Raw genomic sequence first — 16858 nt, 5'->3', positions numbered from 1 at the left:
CAAAGTAATTCCTTACAGTATTCCCCCCTTTCAAGAACGTCCTCTGGACGGTGCTTTGCAGGGCTTCTCCGGGTATCTTTGATGAAATTCAAGCAGTAATCGAGGTGCATGAAAATTCTCTTCTGGTTCCCATGAATTGTCTTCTGGTCAATATCCCTGCCATTGTATCAAATACTGAAGTTTATTTCTAAATATTCGAGAATCTAGTATTTTCTCTACCAGAAACTCTTCATGTCCATCAATTTGAACAGGATCTGGAGGAGGCAAGGTACGGCCAGGAAATGGATTTGAAACTACTGGCTTCAGTAAGGAAACATGAAAGACAGGATGAACCTTCATAGATCCTGGGAGTTCAAGTCGAAAAGCAGATTACCTGACTTGGGCCAAAATTTTAAAAGGACCTATATATTTCGGTCCTAATTTAGGAGTAGGCACGCTTACTTTTAGGTTTCGTGTAGAAAGCCAAACATTGTCACCAACATTTAAAACTGGTGCAGCTTTACAATGTCTGTCTGCAATTCTCTTATAACTATCCTGTGCATGTTGCAATGTCTCTCTTAATACTTCGAGATTACTCTGTAGCGACTCTAGTCTGGATGTGACAGCAGGTATGGAAGAATCATGTGGAAAATTGGGGAGTAGGTTTGGATGGTACCCCAAATTGGCATAAAAAAGGACTTTTTCTTGTGGATGAGTGTTGTGAGTTGTATGAAAATTCTGCCATTGGCAAATGTAGCACCGTAGGTATTGTTCTAAAGTCTGATTGGTGCGTTCTGTCTGTCCATTGGATTGAGGATGGAAAGCAGTTGATAATTTGATATTAATATTAAGAACACTACAAAACTGCTTCCAAAAACGTGAAGTAAATTGTACTCCTCGGTCAGAGACTACAACATCAGGGACTCCATGTAGACGAAACACTTCCTTGATTATTAATTCTGCTGTTTCTTTTGCAGAAGGAAGTCCACGACAGGGCACAAAATGAGCCATTTTTGTGAGTCGATCTACAACCACCAGAATTGTAGTCATACCCTTGGATGATGGTAAATCCACAATAAAATCCATGGATATTGAACCCCATGGACGAGAAGGAACTGGCAAAAGTTGTAGGAGTCCAAGTGGAGCAGTGCGGGGAGTCTTAAACCGGGCACAATTACTGCAGGATGATACAAATATTTTGACATCCTCCTTGTATTTCGGCCACCAGAAGTAACGAGATAATAATTCATGAGTCTTCCAAACACTTTTATGGCCTGCCAGTCTAGAGTCATGGACAAATTGCAGTACTCTTAATCGTGCTGCTTCTGGTACATACAGGCGATGTCCATACTTCCAAATGTTATCTTGATAGGTCAAGTGTAAATCTGTAGGGGGTTCTAAAAGGATCGGATCAGTTCTATAACCTCCTTGATGTCAGATAACAGCTCACCAGTGCCAATAGCTCCCAGGAAATTTGACTTAGAGAGGATTGTCTTTTCAGGATCAAGCTGTGGTGAGTCTTCCATGTATGCTCTGGATAGAGCATCAGCTTTCCCATTTCGGGATCCAGGTCTATAAGAGATAACAAAATCAAAATGATTTAGGAATAAACTCCATCTGGCTTGTATCGGAGAAAGTCTTTTCGCAGACCGAACAAACTCTAGATTCCGGTGGTCAGTAAGCACGGTAATTTGATGTGCAGCACCTTCAAGCAAATGTCTCCATTCAGTAAATGCAGCCACAATGGCTAATAGTTCCTTATTTCCCACATCATAATTTCTTTCTGAAGCAGTCATTTGACGAGAGAAAAAAAGCGCATGGATGTAATAACATCTTCTCTCCTATTCTCTGTGATAATATTGCCCCTACTGCTGAATCTGAAACATCTGCCTCAAGGATGAAAGGAAGTTCTGGGTTGGGATATATTAATATGGGATCTGTAGTAAACTTTGTCTTAAGCAGAGAAAAAGCCCCTTCAGCTTCAGGAGACCAATGGAAAGACGATCCTTTCTTGGTTAGTTGAGTGATTGGCGTCACAATCTTCGAAAAGTCTTTAACGAAACGTCTATAGAAGTTAGCAAACCCTACAAACCTTTGTACCTCTTTTACATTTCTTGGAGCTGGCCAATCTACTATAGCCTGGACCTTGCTAGGGTCCATTCTCAAACCTTGAGGTGAGATGATATAGCCCAAGAACTGAATCTGTGTTTGGTGGAATTCACACTTCTCCAACTTAATGTACAAACAGTGTCTGAGAAGACATTCCAGTACGGTTCGAACCTGTTGCTGATGCTCCTCTTGGGAATTTGAGAAAATTAGTATGTCATCGAGATAGATGACAACAAATTGGTCAATTCGATCTTTAAAAACATCATTCATGAAATGTTGGAATGTAGCAGGAGCATTGCACAGTCCAAAGGGCATCACCAGATGTTCAAAATGTCCATATTTACATCGAAAGGCAGTCTTCCATTCATCGACAGATCGTATGCGAACTAAATTGTATGCCCCGCGTAGATCTAATTTTGTGAAAATTCTTGCTGAGCTCGGCTAATGGATAAATATGTCCAAAGGGTATAGCAGCCCCAGGTAACAAATCCACAGGACAATCATAGGGTCTGTGAGGTGGTAATTTGTCAGCATTCCTCTTACTACAGACATCAGAAAAGTCCTTATATTGTGGAGGTAGCTGGTCCAAAACATGAGGAGGGGAATTATATAACTTGCTCACCTCTTCAACAGAGGATTCAGGTTTAGTCTCCGGAGCATATGTTTCTTGTGAAAAAGAAAACTTTGATTCCCAGTTAATGGATAGATTATTTGCAGCCAACCAAGGAATTCCCAGAATAATAGGAAACTGGGGAGAAGAGATCAGTAAGAATGTCAGAGTCTCATGATGGTTTGGCTCAACTACAAGGTCCAGGGGTTCGGTTTCATGAGTAACTGGACCAGAGTTCAAAGGAGAACCATCCACAGTTTCCATTAATACTGATATCTGTTTCTCTCTAAATTCAATCTTATTTCTCTTAGCAAACATAATGTCCATAAAATTGCCGTTCGCACCAGAGTCCACCATTGCTGTACTGGAAATGCAGTGTGCACCGATCTGGAATCGAATTGGAATTGAGAAATGTGAGTTATTATTTCCCTTATTCTTTTTAGTTGATGCTAAAGAGGAGAGACAAGGAATAATTGCATTCACATGCTGAGGAATGTCGGAAATCACAGACTCCTGGTCTGGAAATTCTGCATCTGCTAAGCTAGCCACTGTCTTCTGAGGTCTTCTAGGACAATTTGAGACATAATGTCCTGGTTTGCCACAAAAAAGGCACAAGTTCTCTTGACGTCGTTGCTCCCTTCTTTCATTGGAACTACGTTTGTGAAGTGTGTCTACTTGCATGGGTTCAGACACAAATTCTGTAGTGGATTTTACCTCAGAATTCCCATTATAGTTTGAAGTTGTGGGTTCTCGATAACTGGGGTATGTCCAGGTTAAGGCCTTCCTTTCTTGTCGTCTCTCAATCAGACGAGCATCAATTCGAATGCAATGGATAATGAAAGGCTCAAGTTCAGTTGGTGCCTCTGCTCGGGCTAATTCATCTTTAATGGTCTCAGAAAGTCCCCTACGGTGGACAGACAGCTGTGCCTCAGAATTCCAAGTAGTATCAAGGACCCATCTTCGAAAGTCTGCAGTATATTCCGCAACTGAACGTCTCCCCTGACGTAATTTCAATAATGTTTTTTCAGCAGTATCTTTCCGGTTCGGATCATCAGAGGTTTGTTTCATTACTTTGAGGAAGTCATCAAATTTCTCTAAAATTGGACTAGAAGTTTCAATATAAGGAGAAGCCCATGCAAGGGCAGTGTCCTTAAGTAGTAAAAGCATACACCGCACCTTTGACTTTTCAGACTGGAAATGGGACTCATACAGTTGGAAATGCAGCTGGCATTGATTGATAAATCCGCGGAACTTTTGAGGGTCCCCTCCAAACCGGGCTGGTGGGAGAGAGAGAGAGAGAGCAGCAGGGGATGGTGAAGTTACATGCACTTGTGGTGACCCCTTCTCCAACTCTGAGATACGTTCCTCATGTTGAGACAGTCTAATTAGAAATTCCTGGAAACCACTATGTGCGTCACAGGTTTTTTGTGAGATAACTTGAAACTCTTGCTTAACCTGTGATTCAAGAGCCAAAAAACTGTCCTTCAGGAATTTCAGCTCTGCCTGGCATTCATTTCAAGGCTTGAGTATCCTATAACGATACTGGTGGCATTACCTGGAGCCCAATAGCCGAGTAGATATCCAGAGAGTAGTCAGACGTTTTGCCGGGTCGGTACACAAGAGGGTAGTCAGACGTTTGCTGGGTTGGTACACAAGCAGGTAGTTACAGATGCAAGGTAGAGGAGCAGGAGCTGAGCAAGCAGAATACTCAAGCATATGTCTGAACCAGGAAGTGCCATTTATAGGCCCAAACAGGAAACAGGATCCAAGATGGTTTCTCTTTGATTCCAAACTGGCCATCTTGGATAAGGGCAAATCTAAGGGCAAGTTTGCAAATACAGAGACCTCTAGTGGTCGGAGGTGCAAATGTAAAAGTAATTGCTTACACAGGGAATGTCACTCCAATGAATACTAGAAGCTCGAGGCTAGATGGTTAAATAAGGGCAGCGCTCTCCAACGGCTTCAGGACCAGGACACAGAGAATGATCCACAAGCAGGTCCGTAGTCCCTCTACACGTTCAAGGCAGTGAGGGAAATAGGAAGCACGATGTGTGGAGAAATGGTTAGATGAAGCAGGGTGCTATGGCATCATAGACACACCCCGTGTCAGCAGGTATGTTGTGGGCACAGGGGGATGTGAACTTTAGACCCCGGGTAGTGGTAGTGAGGGGGTTAATGACTCTGGCAGTCCCCTGCCTTATGTCCTGGTCTGTGCAGCGCTGGACTCCCGCGTACTGACCTGTTGTTATTGAGTCCTATACCACAGAGCCTGCAGCTGATGGAAGCCTGAGATGTGTAGGAGGAACTCCAGATTGCGCCTGGTCTCGGTTCGGCCAGTCCCCTCCGTTGAGGTCTCCTTCGTGGTTGACTGGAAGTTCGGGTCAACAGTATTTCCAGTTTCTTCGGCGGCAAGGATCCAGGGGAACTGTCACGGGCACTAGGAGTCTTGCCCAGGATTTCACCAGATGACTGGGCTTACCAGAGTAGTGAAGTTCTCACAACGGTCCTCTGGTAGCGGGGTGACTAGCGGAACAGATATCACAGCAGATGGAGAGAGAATGCCAATAAATAATAGGAAAGTCAGTGACTTGCAGCAATCTTTGGTCAATGAATCAGCGACTAGCTGATATAGTGGAAAGGCAGATTTGAACACGGAGATCAGGATGGACGTGAGTAGATGCAGGGAGGTAGCAGGGAAGTCAGTGGTCTGCGTACAGCAAGTTGTACCACTGCTTATGGTGAAGAGACTTGTCCAGGTGCAGGTAGGTAGCGGGGAAGTCAGTGGTCTGCGTATAGCAAGTTGTACCACTGCTTATGGTGAGAAGACTTGTCCAGGTGCAGGTAGGTAGCGGGGAAGTCAGTGGTCTGCGTATAGCAAATTGTACCACTGCTTATGGTGAGAAGACTTGTCCAGGTGCAGGTAGGTAGCGGGGAAGTCAGTGGTCTGCGTATAGCAAGTTGTACCACTGCTTAATAGGTGAGGATGTGTACAAGTGTTGATGAATGGAAGCATACAAAGATAATAGGATGCAGACACTGAGAGCACAGAGGAACTTGATCCCAATAGGTATGCAGCGTATCCAACAAAGTCTATATAACGGTATGTGTGGCGCTGCTTGGTAGAGACTTGCTCAGCACAGATATGCAGGCCAATAATGGATAGTCAATCACAGTTATGCATATAACGACTGAGTAGTACGGTTAATTCCAAACAGGTATGCAGCGTAACAATAACAGTCTATAGCAGGTATGGATACCGCTGCTGAGCGTGGAAACTTGTCCTAGCGGATATGCAGAGTAAACGGAGAAAGTCAATAACAGATAGGCATACCGCTATTCAGTAGAACAGTCTGTCCACAGGGAGATGCAGGAACTGCAGAGACGCTGGACGGCAGAGACGAGTGTAGGAACCACAGGTGAGTAGATCCGGTAATCAGAGTCCAGCTGAGGACACAGTCAGGAAACAGGAGACTGTAGCAGGTATGGAAACCAGCGAGGAGAAGCACAGGGAATCCACATGAACTGAAGACACTAGTAGTACACAGGAGATAGTAGCGGGTATGGAAACCAGCGATGAGTAGATCAGGAATCAGCAGGAAACTGAAGACACTAGTAGAACACAGGGAACACCTTCAGAGACTCACAGGGAATGAGACTCCAAGATCAGGCAATCAGGTAATGCACACAGGTGCCTTAAATAGGGAGTTGCCTGATCAACCAATTTGGATTAAAAGCAACAGTCACAAGAGTTCTTGGGAGCTGTGCATGCGCAGTCCATTAGGATGGCGGACGGCCGCGGTTTAGGACAGGTGCCGGCAGGAAGGCTAGGGAGCCACGCACCAGCGCAGAGGCACTCACGGTCCGGTGAGTGACAGGAACCAGGCGAACGGCCAGGTAAACTGCTGGTCCATTGGAGGCAGGAGGCTTTAGCTGGCAGGTTTTTTATTCCCCGAGTCAAGGCCCTGGTGGAACGGCAAGGGCAGTTGCAATGCCAGGCAGGGGGTACAGACGCTGGAAGGTCCCGCTGCTGTTTATGTGCTGTGTGGCAGCTAGAGGGGCGAGAGAGGCACCCGGTTGTAGCGGGGGGATGCACACTGACAATGGGCGCGATCAGGTGTAGGTGAGGGGTCAGTAGAATGGGAAAAAAGGCTCATTTTGGGGAGAGCCTGAAGAGGAGACGTCCGTCCAAAATGGCCGCAAAACCACGCCATGAATGACATTTTTAAAAGGGTCAGCGAGACAATTTAAAAGATCCTCACATGCTAACGTATGCCATGTTTTGTAATTGAAATAAAATACTTTTGTTACTACTGAAACGCACATCTGAAAGTTTCACCTACCTCTTTTATGTAGGCAGTCAACAATTTTTTTGACTTCCTATATTTTTTTTTAAATGAAATGGCATGATACGCCAACAAATGCGATTGCATGACGTAAGGTCCATTCTGAGCATGCACAGAGCAATTTCACACAAAATACGGCACGCAACGTGACTTTCGTCTAAAGATAAAGCCCTTTGTCTTATATCACAACACCAACTGGCACTGGATGGACAAATAAGTACATTTTAGATAATTATATTTAAATTATATATGTGACTGTACTGTAGTCATTTACTGTGTACTCACCCACTGACCATAGGATGTCCTAAATATTATTATTCACTGTTTATTTATTTGTCCTTAATAAAATATGGCTACTAGCAATGCAAATGGCAATTACTTTTTCAGGAAACAGAACTGGGAATTCATAAGGGGAAGGAAAGGGAATTTCATATATCGTAGTTCCTCTTTGTACTATTAAGCAAATGTGTTTTTCTGTTTTGAAGCCTCACAAACCACACAGCTAATAAAAGTATTGGCGTTCCAGTAATTGTAGGGGAAATTGGGAAATCCCATAATTTGCACATCATCCATACTCTAATAGCTTTTTCACCTGAGAAAAGCTTCTTTTAAAGGGTTAAATTCCTACTGGGTGGAGGCCCAGGCAACTTGAATGTCATCACAGAAAGAGAAACTTGGGGAGGATCCAGTTGGCTCACACATCTAAATAACAAATTTTCATATAAGAAGCACATCTGCAGACATTTAAGTGCTGACTTTTTCCATGTATGCTTTTTTAAAGCATGAGGTAACTTTCACATTTTCATGTACTAGGATTTTTCTTCCCTTTTCTTGATGTTTCCTTCCTACTTGGGTCTACTTGAGAAAAAAAGTAAAATTTTAGTAATACTGTGAAACTGAAAGCCACTTTTATTATGGAGCATTTTTGAGTATAGTTTTTCATTCAGAACATATCATTGGTGACGGGGGTGCGTAGGAAACAAGATAGTAAACTCTCGTCTAATTTTCACAGTATTTTAGGAAGTAAAAGTTTAATCCATATAATGTAAGGAATCTATATATATTCTTAAACTTAAAGGGTCTGATTCATTAAGGAACGCAAAGTGAACACAATTGCGTTTCTTTTTAATCAGATGTAAACTGCATAGAGGTATGCCCGTATTAAAGGACAAGTGGATCTGAAAAAATCTTTCCAGTTGAATATGCGTGTAAGCATGTTCTTTCTATATGGCACTTGCCATATGCAAACAGACACAACACACTGCATGATATGCACAATGCACATGTGCAATGTATTGTCTCATAAAAAATCATGAAAAAATATTAAATACATTAACCTTAAATATATTAACCTGTTCATAATTTGATCATTAATAAAAAATGCATTGAAAAAAGGTTGTTGCTTTTTTTATGTATGAACTACATTTATCAGAATGTTATTAATACCTACTGTAAATAAAATGCATTTTTGCAGTAGCTCTTAATTGCAAACACATTTTCTGGTATACATATGCGGCCATACTCACTATCAGTCGGCATTTGAAGCTTGACCCCGACAGCTAACGCCATCTGAAGACAACATCGCAGGAGAGGGATCTTTGGATCCATCCCTGGCAGGCTTCATGCTTCATCGCAAATTCAGCCAGGCTATAAAAATATGTTAGTAAAGTGATCATGATTGCGATGCTTTGCTACAGATAGTTCACTAGGAAAGGTTTCTGCCATGTTAGGGAATGAATCTTCAGTGTGATCACATATTCCAATGTAATAGTGACATAAGTCTGCACAGGGCGGGATTAGTAAGCAGACTGCTATTTGGAGACACGGATACACTAATTGAACAAAAGTTATATTTAATCACTGCATGAATACAACAAAGTAACTAATGAATACCAGTAATGAAATATTACAGTACAGATCTGATTAAAACTGGATTTAAAATTAGATTTTGATGTAGGAGAAAGACGTATTAAATTATCAGAGAGTTGCAGTAGATTCCAGCTTTGATATTATAAAGCAGCAAATAAATACTATGAGTATGATGTGAATGATCTTAGAATACATTTACAACATTATTAGTCAATAAAATAAGATGTTATGGTGATGTATTTTTGATCACAATTGGATTAACAGGGAAGTGCAAGTGCACTGAATAACTAACGTTATATGGAAAAAAGTTAAGCCTTAACAGGGATGACCATTTGTGGAGATGACCATTTGTGGAAGTGATATGCACTAATCCACTTAACGGGTGACATCTTACCTTTACAGTGTTACTGACAGAGTTAATATACCACTATGAAATAAAGACACGGAGACTTTGTTTTGGCTAAATGAAAGGTCAGTAATTTATTGAAATGTTCAATATATTAAGAAGAGGTGGCCAATATAAGCAGACCAATCAGCACCTAGGCCACACCCATGCGCTATCAAATCCGCCCCATTAGATTGGGTACGGCTGGGGCGCGCCCGCCTAAGCGGAGCCCCATCACCCCGAAGGGGTATTCTCCCCAAGTACTCACTCCCTTTAGGGGAGAGTGCCTACTGCGTCATGAATGTGACCCAATTGTCTGCTGACTGGGCTTTAAGAGCTACTGCAAAAATGCATTTTATTGACTGGGCTGCTTACCGCCAAAGCTGGGTCCCGTTAGGAACCCAAGTCCGCCACCAACTGACCTCTCATAGCCAAAACACTGAAAATCTGCTCTACGAAACACGCCAATCCTGTCTCTGCCAAATGCACCCCATCAGGTCTATATAAATTTGTGACACCTGCTCTGATGCCCGGGAAGCTGATAAACTCGCCCCCTATTTCCGAGAACATTCTCCTCACCGCCCTGTTACCTTCCCGCGTGCCTTTCCAATACGGGCTGGCCTGTCTACTCCTTTCCAGCTAATTTTAGGGATGATGTCCGACCATGTGAGGCGTACTGTTGGCTAATGTAGTTTAATCGCTCCAATATCCGCTTTGGTCCTTACTATGAGCTCTATACCTTTCCACTTACCCAAATCATTGTCCCCGCGGTGGATTCTAATCACCGAAGGGCGTCCAAACCTGACCTCGCTATCCCTTAGAACCTTCCATGGCGACTCCCACAAAGCCCCCTGCGACCTATCCACCTCACTGAACTTGCCTGGGGGGATCTGGCCGACTTATGAGCGGACCCACTTTTACCGGCCCAAAAGACGAATGAATGGCCCACCAACCAAATATTCTTGCCATCCTGACGGGAACGTGCAAGATGGATTGATATGTGTGTCAACCAGAGACGAAATACACACTTAATAACTAGCGGAAAGGCACACCACTGTTTGTGCGAGATAGGTTGACCCATGCGGAGGTAAAACCAGAAACCCCGGGGTGCCAACAGCCAATCAGGCCCCCGGAGAAAAGAAAATGGATTCTAGCTCAACCCCTAATGCCCTGCGAGCCAAAACCTGCTTGGCAACATACTGACCACCGTGCACTGCAGAAAGAAGTAAATACCTGCCAAAGCAGACACCAAATAGGGCTTCGATTTACCCACATGAAAACAATGCCACACAAAAAGCAGTATGCTGCTGATCAGGCCTACTTTCTGTCTCTCTTGATGAACAGGACCCTCCCCAGGACTACCAAGCCAACTGATATTTCTACAAGGTACCCGTTGCTATCGTATGTTTTACAAGGTCCACTGAAACGCCTTATAATCTGCCAGACAAAACCAGGGCATAAAACACCAATCACATTAGCCCCAGGGGCTAACGGACGGATAGTCTGCACTACCCCAAAATTATCACAACCGGAAACTATTCTTATCGCCATGGCGATTACACCACGATTCCATTGCCACAACAATTGGGAACAACTCCAGAAACCAGACATTCCTCATGAAACCTTCTTGACGCCACGAAAGGGGCCATCGGCCGCACGCTACTCCCTGTCCAGGTAAGCCTCAAACACATATGAGCCAGCCGCATCCAAAAACAAGTGCAGTTCCACATTATTGGCGTCAGGCAACATCCACAAACCCCATTGAAGTTAACCAAAACACACGCCACATGACCAGATCGTCCCTAATCTCCTAGGATATCCTCACCAGATAACAAGCTTTAATACCCAACTGTAGCTCTCTCCAACTTCCTGCCAAAAAACATGGGGATAACGTAACAAGCAAAGTTAAGTAGACCAAGCGAGAATGGAACGTGCTTTAACTGAGCATTACTCTTGCCCTGCAACGAGACAATGACACCCTTCGACTTAGGCACTCTCTCCCTGGGCCACCTACAGCACCCTGCTCTAGTGTCCATTCCACTACCCAGGTATGACAATCTCTCTGACGGACCTCTAGGAGAGGGACCGCACATTCTGCACAACTCGTCCTCTTTATTCACTTTCTCCTGCCCAACCAAAGGCAACTCTAGAGCTCATTTTAGGTTCATGGTAGACCACGCATGTACAGATCCACTTACCAGCAATTTATACCCATGCTTAACACCAACCCTTAAAAACTCAGAATCCGGTCTATTGGGGTAACATCCTAGCCGTTTATCCAGCTCAGACAATGCAATAGGAGAAAAGGCCTTAACTCGCAGTAGCACTTGCGGTGGGTCTATCTGTGGCACCTGGGCCGCTCCTCCTAGGACATTCCCTTCTGGGATGCCCTCCTCCATACGCGGCACAGGCATGCTTAAGCCTACAGGCTGCTCCTCTGCCATCCTGACTCTCGTTATATGCAATACATCTCCCTCGAAAGGGCTGTGCCAAACTGTTTGGGAGTTGCCATAACCTTACACCAAATCCATCCTTAATAAACCATCTTGTTTCTTGTGAAATGCCTCCTCATAACGTCTCCACATGTTACCTCTGGAGCGGGTATACATCCCCTGTATCAAGAGAATGTTTTTTTATAATGTTCATGTGCCCCTCTGGCCTACTCACCGAATAACAGACTGCAGACTCCAGGAAACCCTCCAAAGAATTGGCAAAACTCCCATCAACCTCCTTACCCACGCCAGAGTGTGACATTGCTGCTGCCAAATCGTCCTTAGCCTTGTTGGTAATGGCAAACATATATACAAACCGGCCCGTGCGTATCTGTCACGGACCCTGCTCCAAACAATTGGCAAAACTCCCATCAGCCTCCTTACCCACGCCAGAGCGTGACCTTGCTGCTGCCAACTCGTCCTTAGCCTTGTTGGTAATGGCAAACATATAAGGGAGGGGGTCCTGCCCGCTTGGCGCTGAGCATGGTGACTTATTCTACGGGCTGGCGGGTGAAACAGGGGGGGAGAGAGAGGAGATAAGGGATGGGAGGAAAGCAAGTAACGGCAGCAAATCAAGGAGTAAAAAGGGGGGAAAAGTGCAGGATAAAGGGGGCGAAAACGGGAAAAGGAGCAGGAAGGGAAGGAACGTCGGGTATAGCAGGAATGGAGGGGAGGAATGCAGCCAAAAGGGGAAGGAAATGTAGATATAAGCTGAGCAGAGAGCAAGGGGGAAACTAGAAGAGACCAGCAATACAATACGATACAATATAATGCCAACAATACAATACAATAACACCACAAATGCAGCGTAAGATTTGAACAAATAGCACACTAATACTCACCGGGACAGCAGAGAATGCCAGGCGCTCACCCGAAAACTCACACCAGGACAGCAGAGCAGGTAAGACGAAGGACTCACTCCATAAACTCTCCAGCAGTGAAAGGGGAAGCTGACTGCCAGTTCCTGGCCTTATCCTGCTTTCCCCCACTATAATCCTGCCCCCTACCTCCCCACTGATTGGCTGACCCCTGCCCCCCAGTGGAGTTAACTCTTGCTATACTTTTCTTTTACCTGCCCTCTCAGCGTTTATGTTACCTCGGGCGAATCCCCGCCCTCTGTTATCTATATATATATATATATACACATTTCAATGATATTAAAATATATACACATCTGGTGATTTTGGAATTATGAGAAAACTCCGAAAAAGACAGTCCCGGGATAATATATTTATTTTCCATGAATCAAAGAACTATATATTAGACATGTGCGCAGACCCCCGTGTTTTGGATGTGGTTTTGGTAATAAAATGCATTTGTGCTTTGGTTTTGTGACAGGTTTTGCCAAAATATCACGAACAGTTTTGCTTTTGGTATTGGATCTGGATTTAATTAAAAATTGTGAAAAATATGTAAAATGTAATTTTCATATTTTTTGCTCCAATATTACTATTTGTAGCATTAACATTATTTTTCAGTCATTTTCAGTCTATTTTCTAATGATCCCTTAATAACTGTCCCAATTTTCACCAATTTTGGCCAGAGTCTGCAGGAAACTGTCTTAATGAAGCATTTTGTAACTTTGTTGGCATTTGCTTTCTCTGATTTAATTAAAATAATATTTAAACTGCATAGTGTTGATATCTTCCTTTCATTGCACCCAATCCTTTGCGGTGTTACAGCTTCCTAGTAACTGTTATAATCTTTTAGAACTAGCGGGAGAGGTCTTCACATATAGCAGTCACCTTTCCCATAGCGTTGGACACTCGCACAGGTACTCAGGACTTAACGTAGTAAAAGCTTATAAGCAGGAACCAGTTGCACAGAGAAAGGAGGCAGAGAGTTAGGTGACTCAGTACGCGGAAAACCAGATTCAGGCCAGAGGTCGTGGGTCAGCAGCAAGCATCCCAAACTGGCCAATAGGTCAGGGCTGACAGCAAACCGGGATAGTCCAGTAAAATGATCCAAGAGGTCAAGTGAAATCAGCAATCAAGCAGGGTACAGAAAACAAGCCAAGGGTCACATCAGAAATCAATCAGAGGTTTCACAGCACAGAGAGCAAGTTAGCTATTGCAGGGCAAAGCACTATAAACGGCAGGGATACTAAGGTCTCCCTGCCTTTATAAACAGATAGGGACCAATCAGAAATGGGGCCAAGAGCATGCACCCCCACCTCCACTCAGGTGGCAGTAATAATTTAATTACAGCCTTGTACCATAACTGGTTGTCACTAGCTGAGACGCAGTGACAGTGTGAACGCCAGGGCAGTGGCTGGGACGCCGCCGCAATCTACACTCAAGTCATCGCAGCTATCGTGACGGCTCGTAACATACAATTGTCCAGTGCAAAATCTGCCATCAGATTGACTAGACCCTTTCTTGGGGACCACCACTGCTGCACGTCTCAGGCAGTCCCCTTTACCTTTTGGGTGGATGGAGCTTCACCTGGGGGAATGATTCTTCAGCACTCCCTCCCCGTAAATATGTACAAGTTCCCTGGTTTGATTAAGAAGGGCAGCATTACAGCACAGATCTACATCACTCAAGGACAATGCCATCTTGACTTGCACCATTTAACATTGTGCCCTCTCATCAGCTTTTAAATGTTTACTAATGCCGCTGTCCATAGATGAGGCATTATGTTCTCAGTCGTCTTAATGAAGGATTTTCTAAATCTGCCATTGGTGCATTTGCTTTTTCCCATTCAACTCCAAAAATAATAAGCCAGTCTATACGGTTCTCTAACTCCATCACATAGCGTAAATCATCAGCCATCTATATATCTATACATGTATTATTAGCCAGAGCTAAATTCTATCCACTTAATTTTTCAGAACTTTCAATTGCATTTTTTTGTCAAGACAGATGTTTTTGGCAGCCAAATCTGCGTCATCAATGTCAGCTATACACACTGTGTAGGAGAGCCAACTTTTGGCCTATCTGAACTGTCTGTTTTACATATTCCTTACACGTCACTAATATAACATAAAAATATAATTTATATACATTCCATATATGGGTCTTGGGGACGGGTGGCGATCATAATTCTGACAATGGAAATGTCAGCATTTAACTATACCCCAGTTATACTCCGGACCCGCCAGAATTGTTTTTTTAATGTCGGCATTGTAATTAGCAAAATTGTCACAATGAAAGTGACAGCATTTAGCCTGCCGACATGAACATGTTGACAGGTTAAGTGCCGACATTTCCACTGTCTGAATTAGGTACCTCACCCTTTGGTAATTCTTCAGCCCTTCCTCCCCACAATTGTATTTGCGTCCCCTGTTTTGATTCAGAAGGACAGCATTATGACACAGAGCATATAAGTAAAGCAAAGTATGAAAGCTCTGCTCTTGGGATACTGTTGAATGCTCTGCCCATCTAGATGTGTTTTGTGTGCATCATCTTTGAAGTTTTTTAGCATGAGTGCAGACCACCTTCATCTAACAGCATAATCATTTATATAGCGTCAATATAAGGAAAGCCCTGCTCTTGGCTACTGATGAATGCTTTGGTAATGTATTGTGTGCGCCGTCTTTGAAGTTTTTTTTATCATGGTGTCGGCCACCTTCGTCTATTAGCATCATCATTTATTTATATAGTGACAGAAAATTATTTAACTCTTTGCAATTGGTTAAATACTTGTCTAAATATCTAATGATGCCTCTGTCCATCTAATGAAATCTGGTTGTTACTGCCTCCTCATTCTCCATGATGCATGCTTTATAAAGTTCCAAATTTAATATGTGCATAGCTTTTCAACATTTTTTTCAATCTCTTGCACCTTACACTAATTTTTTTGTTGTTTAATTTATCTAATGGGCTTGCTTCACTTGGTGGCATGACAGATTAAATTTTTTTGCAGCTGCTGTAATGTTCTACATGCGGTGGCTGAATGCCAAAAATGCCCATTAAAACTCCTCACACACAAGCACCCTTTTCTCATATATATATCACATATATCACCCTTTCAAAATTGACAAGTATTGAAAAATAGAAAGGATTAGAATGTATAGCCTTTTTTTTGAGATGTGCATCTGCTGCTGAACCTCTCACGCAAACACCCATTTTTTTTCAAAATTATTCCACATAAGATCACTTTCACTAGAAAAACTTAAAATATTTTTTAAAATATCTGTTTGCTTTTTGGATTCTGCTGCTACTGTTTTCCACCACTAAATATACTACTTACTTTAGAATGATATCTAGCACCGTCTATATACTAGTACTATCATATATGCAATGCATTAACAACTACCAGTAGCCACTAGCCTGTGTAAAGTCTCTTGAAATGAATTGATCAGAAAATTGTTCCAGCCGACTAATCTCTACAGAACTGCTTTACAATAATGGCACGATTCTATTACTTTTTATTTCCCTCTTTCACCCTGAACACTTTGAGAGCAGAGCACCACAGCTAACTTCCTCCCTACATGCTGTCTGTTATAAATGGCACTTGAGAAAATGAGAGAGGACTATACATATTATATATATATATATATATATATATATATATATATATATATATATATATATTATATATCTTGCAAGCCACAACTTGTTTTCACTCAGATTTCCAACATCGGATCTTGTTGGACTTCAACCAGTCCGAATATTTCATTTCTACTATATACAGTATGAATGAATGAAATATACTGTATTATTAAAGTAATTCTATCGTTTTCAAATAAGCATTGCATAGGCGATTGTATTGTGTTTCCAACGCACAAAGTGATATATTTTAGCAGATGTAAATAGTTAACAATTCAATACATTATTATATTAAGATACAGTACAGTACAGCCAATACCAAAAGATAAATACATACCGCTGCTATCGCATGCGCTCACTGCGCTCCCACGGGACCCAGTGCACAGTATATCTGTTTAGAATACTGTGGTCAGAGTAGACTGAGGCTAGTGGGGGTGCAGCTATGATTACATATACAGTCAGTGTTACAGAGTGAACAATAAGGATGACGTGGCTTGCTTCTATAGGTCCAGAAATCAGATGGGTCCAGGGTAAACAGGTCATAGGCTGGTTCAATCTAAGGAATCCAAAGGTGGGGG

Source organism: Mixophyes fleayi, chromosome 1 (assembly GCF_038048845.1).
Source record: "Mixophyes fleayi isolate aMixFle1 chromosome 1, aMixFle1.hap1, whole genome shotgun sequence".
NCBI classification, from domain to species: domain Eukaryota; kingdom Metazoa; phylum Chordata; class Amphibia; order Anura; family Limnodynastidae; genus Mixophyes; species Mixophyes fleayi.
The sequence above is the reverse complement of the archived record's forward strand: the minus strand, read 5'-3'. Positions refer to the sequence as shown.